General features: G+C 34.7%; 1 protein-coding gene across 2 annotated transcripts in view; it reads right to left on the bottom strand.

Moving 5' to 3' along the window:
• Nucleotides 1–12,045, bottom strand: part of LOC149802633 (2-oxoglutarate dehydrogenase complex component E1-like) — a 120,719-nt gene that overhangs the window by 107,299 nt on the left and 1,375 nt on the right. The window lies entirely within an intron of this gene.

The following is a 12,045-nucleotide window of genomic DNA, read 5'->3' as shown; positions in this document are numbered from 1 at the left end:
TGAGCCGGATGGAAATTGCTTGAGAGCTTGTGAGGTTAGGGCAAGCTAATCCTTCACAACTATGCCTACAATCAATGCAGACATGATGCCATCCAATTTCTCTGCACTGGAGACTGAATAATTCCTCACTGTCATGTGATGACTCTTTTGCATCAAAATTACACACAGGAACAAAAAGTTTGTGTCAAATTTTTTGGAAATGAATATTTGACTAACAAAGGAAATGCTGATAATAAAATAATTTGTTTAAGCTTCCTAATGTCTTTGTCATTACTTGATTTCTTTGATAACATATCTATCAAACACTTAAAAATATATAACCTATTAGAAAGAATTTAATTCCTTTAAAAAGAAAAATATGTAGTGCAGAATCACCATTATCCTCAAAACTATTAATTTTCATTGATTTTTTTTGTGCTAGAAAATCTAAATTTTAAGTACCCAACATACAAAGATCTTTAGAAAACTAAACTTAAGGAACCTCAAAAACGTTTTTTGTCTGGGCCAGTCAAGGAAATTGATAAGTAAATAAAAATGATTTCAATTTTCTCAAAAACATTCAAGTTTTTCCAAGAGTCAAGTAATTTTTATGTATTACTATATTTTTGGTAACTCCAAGTACAATTTTATTTAATTTTCTTAAGTTTTATTCATGGTTGTAAACTGTAAAGAACATTTTGGGTTATAAATTGTGTATGTGAGTTGACCCTGTTAAGAATACAAATTGCGTATGATCTATAAATTGATGTTTACATACGTGTTGACAATTAGTAATAATAATATTAACAATAAGACTTAAAATGGCATCTATGACCAAGTTTTTCAGTGACTGATGGGATATGGAAGTTTCCAGAATAATTATGTGGTTTCCAATTGGTTGCGTGAGGTCACATGAATATGCTTAGTTCATCAAAAATCAATAGTGTATGTTGTCACATTGGGTCTACTGCGAAGTACAGTAGCAATATAAGGTGTACATAAGGAAAAAATTAAGCATTCAGTTTCATTCCAATTCCTGGAGTCAGTCACACTTTTTGTGTTCCTGATAAGTCTGCAGCTGTGTTTTATGTTTTACTTAGATATTTTTTGAGAGGAAAAATATTTGTTTGGGCTGTTCAGTGGTGACAGAAAGTGCTCATTATTTGGACAGTAATATTATTCTAGAACTTGTAAAATTTTTGAAGGAATTTTTACAAATTGGTACTGATATTTATAAGGGTCTTTTCATTCAATAAGGACTTTCATAGACCTTTATAAGGACTAGCTTGGATTTACTTCATAATACTTTAAGCTAATCTTACACTGTTCATTTCTAACTATGACAAATAAACTGTCTGTGAAGTTTTACAAAACTTGTTGATTTTACTTCTTTTCTGTTACTTAAGTTTGTGACCATAGAGTTTTAACGTAATAAAGACAAAGTCAGGTTAATTTCAACAACTGAAACAATGTTGCTTACCCTATATTAGAAGGAAAAAAAATAGACAGAAAACAGGTCTTGCAATACAGTTGACTAAACTCTGTACATGAATGACTGTTTTGGAGCACTGCCAGGTACATAAAAAAATAATTAAAAAAACTTGCGCAAACACCTTGAGATCTGAACAAAATAGTGTATGTGCAGTTGTTATACATACAAAGGCAAAATATGATTCTTGCCAGTACAATGTTAACCCCACTTCCATACCACTGTCAACTCATGCCAATAAACTTCAGAAGCCAGTTAAGGCACAAGAAAGTTAAAAACAATTCTGAGACAAATTTGCTGGTACCTGCTGTTTTTTGTCACTTTAATGACCCTGCACTGTATAGATGCAACATTTGTTTATCTGTCTTTATTATCCCTGACAAACACATTTTGTACAGAAATAAAGCTCACATGCACATCCTAAATTTTCTCATTCTTTAAACAAAATTATCTTTATTTTAAGATGGTTTAATGCAGGGCTCTCAACAGAGTTTCAGGAAGAGGAGTCCTGTACTATTTCAATCAGATTATGATCAGATCTCCACTGTTTTATGCGAAGATCTGACAGCGACCACTTAGGGGTCATGTTCTGGTAGCCTTTGAATTAGCCAATGGAAATGCAGCTTTCATAAATCTGATAATGAAACCAATCGTTCTGCACACATAGATACTTTTCATCCACATTGCTCAGTCTCCCAAATGCAATGATACAAGACTTCATCTGACTGGCTGATCAAATTATCAATTACGGTAAAATCATAAGCCACCAGAACATGATTCCTAAGCTGTCACTGTCAGATCTTCACCTAATACAGTGGAGATCTGATTTTATTCAGGCTGACACGCTTCACTCGTAGAACTTGCCAGTCCACAGCCTAACTATGGGAGTCCCTGCCATGAGCTCACATTCAAAATGATAGACAATGAAAGGAAAAAGTAAACAATTATTTTATTACATATTTGGATTTAAACGTCAGGCTCATCAATGCGCAGGATTGTCTGTAATTTTTGATTAGCACAGCAATTCTCAATAGTAATTAAATGATCTGGATTACAGTTACAGCTTTTTACTCCACTCACAAACTGTTTTTAAAATACCACCTGATTCCACTATTTTAAACAATGAAAACTGCCTCTCTCTCAGGTCAATAAGTTCCTACGTTTGTAGTTCTGCTGCTATTTTTAATAGTGTGCTTCACTGTGGTCAAGACCGATTCAGCATTAAATATATATTCAGAGTTCGATCTCCAATTGTCTTCACTTCAGCTCTCACTTTCATCTATTTTTCCCCCTTTCTTAGCACTAGTTTTATTTTCATCACATCTGTTTCACACAAAAAATGAACGGATTTTGCTGACACATTTCTACAAGTCAAAGTACTTTTCTGCACTTTTTTAAGAAGAATCTACTGATACTGTAGTGTTCTAGTCAACATCAGATGTAATGAAGTAGCAATCTTAACATTACTGAAAAGCTTGGATTACTTTCACTGTATGTGTCATTGCCAATTAAAACACCATTAAAATGACAAAGGGCATCATTATTTGCTAAATAATTTCAGATGTTTATATACACATTCAACAGAACAGCTGTTTCTCTAAAGTCATCACATCAGAGAAGGATCAGATGTTAATTAGTCACCATACTTGATGCCTGTTAATTGAGTCTAGCCATTACCTATCCTATAGTCAAGGATGACCAAACACATACAATGAGGTGCATCACAGGGGAAAATGAGGCATGTCAGAGGGACACATCACTGAGAATTAGTGCATACTCTAAGAATTTCATGCATATTTGACTAGGAGGTTTGGGTCCTTGAGAACGCAGTTATGGTTTCCAAGATCTTTCCGCTAAATTTCCATGTTAGCACAATGGGATTCCTGAAAGCAGATTGATCATATGTTTACTTGAAGTTGGATTAACCTACCCAGTTCACCCCCTTCCCAAGAGTGAATATGCCCACATCCCTGATCAGGAGCTGCCACTTGTAACACTTAAGGATCTTGGAAAGCCCAGTGGATCATAATTACCTGTATTTAGATGTAGAAACAGGTGCTAGTACTTCACCTACTGACAGATCATTAAAGTTTACATCTATTCACACCATAGGTCATTGACCAGCAACTACTGACATGGTCATTTATGTTGACATCTATTCACATGCAGGTCAATGACAGAGAATGGGTCAATAACCACTGAAAAATTCATGGGTCAGAAAGCCATCAAGCAACATACCACAAGAAGTTCACATACATAAATGTATATCTAACAACAATCTGCATGAACATATGGCAACATTAAATTTTGTCTCCAGGCCTTCGATAGTGAGAGTAGGAAACTTTCATGTGGTTAATTAATGATACATGGCAAAAAGTGAAGGTTTCAGTCAAGTTAATTAAACAACAATTATAAAAAGTATAAGGTTATTTTGAATAATAAATCTGAGATAAATGTCAGCAGTCATCATCTGCTTCAACTCCATCAGTCAATAAAAATCAATACTTGGAATTCTATTAACTATCTTTCTACATACAGCCTGACCCTCAAAACTCACTGATAATGGCCATTAATGTACACCTACTTTCAAAATCCTGACGAGTCCAGGTTCATTATCAAAACTGGTTCACAAGCTGATCAAAAGAACTGATAACTTGCCTTTTATAGTAATAGTATTAGTAGAAGTAGTTGTGTTTCCAATATGTAAAAAAATGATTTTTAAAAATCAAAAGTCCTTATCAAGAGACCAAGGATCTGCAGACAACTAATATATGTTTATGTAACATGATATAAATTTAGCTGCATAAGCATTATACTCTTTCTGTTTGTTAATTACATGTATTATTACCAACTTTACTTGGTTTCATGTCAAATTTAAGTTCTTTTTTGTGCCACAAAAAAACTGAGCCAAACCAAAACGAAACTGATCTACAGGATAGAAAGTTTTGCAGACCAAGCAGAAACAAGTCAACAAACTAGAAAACTATTTAAAAGTATATTCCATTTTATATAAAGCACGAAACAGAATATCATAAATAAGACATGGAATTAGTTTACAAGAGCATCATGCCCAGTCAAGTGAATCCAAGCACAACTCGGGCCCAGTTATTAAGGGACATCTACTTACTTGTCACCTTGTCATTGATATAATCTATTGTAGATACATGTAATAAGAGTATCTGTGTTGAAATGCACTAAAAAGCAGATCCAAGCTTTATTCCCCATTTTTATATATAATGAAGATGACCTCCAGTAATGAAAAAAAAGGTACACTTATTCCAATACTGTAACCAATGTTATAGATATGAATAGAATCTGCATCAATATCTGGCAAGAAAGAATGACTAAGTTTCAATCAGGAAACCTCTGAGGCCACTGATGAAAATTTGGGGCTGCCATGCAGCCCTAATTAATATGAGCAATCCAACCCCAAGTGATGTAAAACGTGGATATGGTGCATTATTTTACAGTTAGTGAAGATTCATTAATATACTATGCCTTAAAGTCATATAGATATGCTGTTTTAACATCAGTGTACAAATCTAGATATATTTAAGCATACTTATTTAACACAATAAGCCATTTTACATTTGGTCAAAACATATCAGACACCACTACCAACTGTACTCTTCCTAAACCTTCCTAGCCTGGAGTGCAGATACATGTATATGTAACTATGCAAGCTGTCTTATCTTTAATGGGATGAGTTTAATGTGCCACCTTGTCATCCATAGAACACTAAAGATCTTAACATACACCTGCAGTGTGAGCAAGAAAATTAACAGTACTACCTGAAAGACACATTCCTCCAACAAAGAGACATTTCATTCCATAAGAATAATATCATGGAGATAATAAACCTGCCACTGTATACTGTTTGCACATACAATGTGGCCTTTGAATTAAACTACACATCATTCTAGATAAGAATTTGTTTTCTTGTTATTTAACTTTAAATACATTATTGGCCACATCATGCTGAGAAAATGGAAGACATGCCCTTTCCAATGAAACACAGGAATCCATCCAGGACTGGTCTTGGCCGGTATAAAACCCATGACAAATGGATAACAAACTCTTGAGTTTCTATTGAATGAGTTACTGCATCCATAAACAGACACATACAGAAACAAGTTATCCTATTTTACAATGTGCAACAAATTCAAACTTTAAATTCTGTGTCTGCAGATCTGCCAATCCTAACATGACCTCAGTTAGGCCGGTGACATTTTTCCACAATTCTGATCAATATTCAGCAAGGCATAACTAACATGTACTGCTACTGCATTTGAAAACTTCAGAAATCAGACAGGAGACTGATGCAGCAAGAAAAACTTTATAGTTAGTAAAGTACACTTAGACTTTAATTACCTCATTCAAGCACTGTGTCAGAAACCACAGCTCTAAATCCCATGAACAGTACACACATGATGGTGATTTCAGACTGCCTACTCAATAATGTGGATGTACACTCAGGGGTAAGGGATTAAGTGTCCTCTATGAGTAGTGGATGTCCACTATGTCTAATGGAAACACTCATCCATAATCTAATGTCATGGATGTTATTGCACCTGTGGTGGGTTTTATGGCACCACTCACTGATTTTACTCTATTTGCTCTGCAAGCAGATGGGGGAGATCTGAATAAAGTAAAAACAGTCATGGCTGGTGTAAATTTCATAATGTATAACCTATACAGCGTTAATATTTCTTACGGTATTTAGCAGTGGCCTAGCTAGGGATAAAACAAAAGAATGTATAAAACAAATAAAGATGAGGTTTTGATATCTTCCCTCCCTTGTAGTTCAAAGGTTTTTTCTTGTTAGATTTCACAGCTTGACATAATCTTTGTGGGGGTTATCTTTCATGTTTCATGTGGTGAATGCAATAATCCATCCTGCCACGAGACATAACCATATCAACATATTACGATATATATCCAATAAATGTAACTGTTTCCTTTTGGTTTTTTTGCAAGAATCTGAACATCTCTTAACATTTATGTGCCAAATGTTTGAACATTTTAAGAGGCATATTATCCCTTTCTTCTTCTACATGCTTTCTTTTGCCAAACACCATTTCTAGAAAATGCTACAGAAGCATCAGCTTTATCATACAAGTATTTTTCACCTGGAAAATACTGTCAGTTTAAAGTGTCTGGGGCACTCTTGTCAAGTTGGACTGGTTCCTTGATAAACACTGAATTTAATATGACATCTAGTCTGTATCAAACATGACAGGCCAATATTCAGATCTGACCACAAGAATCTTATTTTCACAATTTTGCTATTTTTCTGTGAGCAATAATTTAAAAGTCTCATTTCAGTTGCACATATGGCCAACACAAAAGGGTTGGCATGTTAGGGATAGTGATAACCATCAGAATGTATGAAGATTATGATATGACTGCAACAAAGTTTCCACTCTTTCTAAAAAAGAACTACATGATTTGTAATGCACTGCACACATCTTTAATATAAAGGGACAATTATATTACATAACAATGGTCCCACGATGGGACTGATACTCAACTGGCCAACAAAATGTTCTGGAATCTAAGATAAGACAATTTCTTAATTTTAACTGCTGAGTATTAAAGGTCATTTCTGATATTCCAGAGAAACTCACAGAATACCTGATTTGATTACACAACTATTTTTTGGCACATCTGGATTATCAACAGATTTCAGACTAATGAGTTGTCTGATCCTTGACACCAAAATCACAAGAGTCAAAATGTAAATCTCAAAGAATTAATTCTTCTTGAGTCATGACCTCTTAGCTGGGATTGCTCCTTATATGTAGAGCAAACTTGCTAAAGATTTCTACCAGCTTTATTAAATTTAATCTCATTCTCCTTAGAACTGTTACTAAATTTGTCTCTTTGTGAACTAAGTGAGAAAGTAAATATAATTATTTGAGCCACTGTGCTTATTATGTGCTAACAACATCAATATTATTAATAATAATTACAATAATAAAGTATTTATTTATAGATGGTACCGCTAGCTCAATTAGTTACAGAACTAATCTGCCTTGTGGCCTTCTGTTCTGTACAATATAAACAGTCCATACAACACATTATGATAAATTTGGCATGATACTAAGATTTACCTGATTCTAAAAATCAACATCTTGAACCTGGAACATATACACAAGGATCTGTGAACATCTATGATGTTTTTGTTCTAGGGTTTAAAGCCATTTTTCAGCACAAGATAGGCTATACATGGCGGCCAGTATAACTAGTGGAGGAAGAACCCTGGAAAACACCACCAACCCACGAAAAACTACTGGCAGACTTTCCCACATACCCATGCTAGCCGAGCCTTGGACTCGAACCCACGCAGACAGAGGTGTGATGGCAGTGATCTGGAATGGTAAGCGCTTTAGACCACTCAGCCACTCGTGGCCCCGTGAACATCTATGAAATATAAAATATCATCCAAATAAAGTCTTTGCCAAATCTGTGATTTATGCAAAATTTTGCTGAACCATCTCTTTGACAGGAAGTGATTTTCAAGAATGTGACTTTTGATCAGCACCATTTTTGTTAGGATCAACAAGACATCATAGAGATTTTTTAGTCTTGATGTCCAAGGAGCACTTTTCGTTTAGAACCAATTTATTATGGACATGGTGACAGCCATTTAATTTATAACCCACATCAACAAGACCATACAATTAGGAGAAGCGATAACAAAGCCACCATGATGGACATCATGGTGGACATATTGGTGTCAGGTCAGCAATGACCAAGAAGACATCACACAAAATCTTATGGTGAAAATTCTCATTTATTTTATATTAGGGTGCTCCGTCTCCTAATAATTGCATTTGTCACTGAGGTCTATTATTATCCTAAAAGCTTCCAACTATGGAGTACATTTTTTTATGTGGAAATTATGAAGGGAATAAAAAATTCAGCTCTACTGTAGTGGATCGGAAGGCTTATATCATGCTGTTTATACAGTCCTACAACGTAAGACGTCTCACATGTTAATTTTGTTTTGGTGTAGCACCAAAAACACAATTAGAAGCCTGTTCTTTTTTACAGTATGCATTGGAGTACGTGTTTGCCAAACATCTAAAGAATCCAATGTATCCCCTCACTGATTTCAACGAAAATAGCTGGACCTACCTTTGTTTGCATACTCCTGTCTGTACACTTTGCATACGACCTTTGTCGTGTCTAAATTCCCCTTTGTCAGTAGACCCTCCTGTGCTTTGTAAAATCCAAAGCATGTCCAAACATGAAAACAAAACTTTTCCTTCAGAATATGAAGATAATTTTGGTAATCATTTTCATCCACAGCGCGAGTATGATATTTAGAACTCACAGTACTAATTCAGTTCCAATAATAAAACTATGCAAACACCGTGATATTAAAAATTCTATAACTTAAAATTTTTGGATGCTCATGATCAAACCTATACTTATCATTATAGATGAAACCTGGATGTCAGCTTCTGTGTATAGGAAAGAACATGACCCGTGACATTTTCTGCATGCATTTGAAACATGTGCTTTCAAATCCTCACCAAACAGTCAGGTGCTAATTTTAGTAATGGGTGTTCCAAACTCAAGGCACAAGGGAGCAGTCATTTTAGTTAGGAGTGTTCTTAGATCATGTACAATTTCCAAAAGTACAATATCCAAAGAAATATCATTCACATTACATTAATGTAGCATAGAGGTATGCCAACATTCCCTTCATTGTGCATGTTTTATATGCAAACAACTTCACCTTACATATGACACTCTCTCAAAAGTACATAATAACTGGTGAGTGCCCCCTCAGCAAATTGGTTCTCCCAACCAACTGATTATCGATTATAATTGATAATCAGAACAGCAGTACTAGACATCATATAAAATCTTGTGAAAGACCCAGGACAATAAGAACATCCATTCAAGATGAGCTGAAATAACAAGAATTCAAGATGACCATCAAATTCAAATATTACCAACAAATAATTGTATTTACAAACTTTTAACAACACGGCGTCATCACATGGCGACCAAATGTGATGCTGAGAAAGACAGTCAGGCCAAATCCAACCTTTTGAAAGCATTTCGGATTAAAGAAAAGAAAGAACAAGAATCTCTCAAAGGGACATGCTCTATGGGATGAAAATTATTTCCAGGAATTCAACATAAAACCTTTTTAGTTCTTTTAACTGCTGAATATTCAAGCTATTTGATGTTTTTCAGCAATAAAAGATTTTCAAAGTAGCCGAAAAGGATTTCAGTCTGGCACCATTTTCATTCTGTAAAAGTGGGCATCAGAAGTCTACAGGTGACAACCCCATTTGGTAACAGTCACCCATTCAGGGGAAGTAGTGACATCAAGATTTCAAAGCAGCCATAACTCATTTAGGACCAAGTAAGTATTCCAAGTCTATTGCTGAAGACCCCATGTTGATGTAGCAAATCAATTTTTAGACGAGTAGAGATAATGATACTATACTCTCAAGATATGACCAACCATCCATTCTTGTGTAACAATAATGGTATTCTCAAGCTGGCTGCTGTGGCAGCCATACTGGACATCAGATCAGCACCATTTTCATCCGAGACCAACTCAACATTATAAAGGCTTCTTGTAAAAACGATAGATCAATATGACTGTTGAAGAAGAGATGTGATAACAAGACTTTTAAGATGGTGGCCATATTAGATTTCAGACTGGCACTATTTTTATTTAGGACCAGCTAGACATCACAAGAAGATTTTTAATGTGAAAATCTGATAATGAAGTGACCATCCATTCAGCAGTAACATGATTTTCATTCAAGACAAATTAGACCATGGGAAGAATGTGCATATGATGTTTCAAGGCAATCTTCAAAGTAGTTTACGAGTAGCAAACAAAACTGACAGATAAGGACAACAGACAATCCCATAAGCTTTTCTGTGCTAAGCACATGAATTCCTCTACATGATTAAGAACCATACGAGAACAGTTACCTGCTGGAATTGCATACAACTTCCCAATCCAATATATATATTTTCTGGCAAGTCAGGGCTTTTGCTGCATGTTTTCTGGCCCTCTGCTAATTATCTTGCCAGGGTGTCAGCACTGGTGTTGGCATACCACTCAAAGTTGTGCTCCATATTATATCAGCAGTATTGCTAGAAAAGTACTGTCAGCATTTCCCATTTTCATCTATGTCTGATGTCAGCACAGTGTCAGCTGATGTATAGCTGAACTGCCCCACTTCAGTTAACAGTTTTAGATGATAACTTGTGCAACTATTAACATCCACATACAAAATTCTTTGCTACAACTGCAATATACTATACATATAAAAAATACTGCAGAATGCAGTAGTAGAAAATATTTCCATCATGCCTAACAAAAGAAAATTGTGGTTCCAGTCAGACAACCATACCTGTTTTCATTTGGTGACACTAGCACTTGCTCCCCGTGCCCCATGTTTTTTTTTTTTTACATTCTCAAAATTGACTTGTGCATTTAAATGAACTGGTTTAGCCGAGTACTTTAAGTGCTTTGTACATTAAATATACTAATCATTATAATATATGTTTTTAAAAAAACAACCTATCTACCTTAATTTTAGAACCAGTGCAATAGGAAACTTTTTTTGCCTCGTGGTTATGGTATTCTAGAAACTAGTAAGATTCTGACTTAAACTGATTTCAGATTTAAATTTTACACTGCATGATGGTCCATAGGATGAATGAAAACAATTTCAAGGGAGGTAATTATATAAAACTGATTTCAGATTTAAATTTTACACTGCATGATGGTCCATAGGATGAATGAAAACAATTTCAAGGGAGGTAATTATATAAATGTCATTTGAAAAACATTGCCCGCAGAAAGATACAAGTAACATGCCTAAATTTTATATTATGTCATAGGTCATCGAAGATAAAATACATTTATATCAAATTAATACATGAAAAACATTCAGAAAATCCATGTGGATTTACATACCAATAGGGCACCAAATGCATATATATATATATATATATATATATATATATATACACACACACACACACGCACACATTCAATACTTGTGATATTATCCATTTTATACACAGTATGTGTTGCTCATTTCAAGTTAAAGATTTAAAACTTTCTGAGTTTTTGGGGGCTTTCTTGGCATTTTTTAACCGTTTTATCTTGTATGTGAAGATATTTACTTCTACTTGAAAGAATATCTCCTAGAGGATTTTTGAAATAATCTTCCAATCAGAAGTATAGACCAGAATAATGCCAGTAATCAGTATCCATGCATATATTTGAGGCCGTCAAGTCCAAGATGTATTTAGTTTAGATCTCTTGATTATTCTTGATGGTTTTGCTTCTCTGACCAAATGCAAGCATTTTTTTCTGTAGTCCAGACCTCTTAACTAATGTGAAGTTTTGCTCCTCTGCCAAATTATATTTATTTCTGCATTATTCAAAACAATTGCTAATTCTGTTCCAAAATGAATAATTGTAGTTCTACACTTGTTACTCTTTGTGTGTGTGTGTGTGTGTGTGTACTGTCTCAAGCAGATGACTATGCTTTAAGATCAAAACACTGGGACACTAATTTTCC

Source organism: Sinohyriopsis cumingii, chromosome 3 (assembly GCF_028554795.1).
Source record: "Sinohyriopsis cumingii isolate HCF-2022 chromosome 3, ASM2855479v2, whole genome shotgun sequence".
Classification (NCBI taxonomy): domain Eukaryota; kingdom Metazoa; phylum Mollusca; class Bivalvia; order Unionida; family Unionidae; genus Sinohyriopsis; species Sinohyriopsis cumingii.
This window is presented reverse-complemented; position numbering and strand designations above follow the sequence as displayed.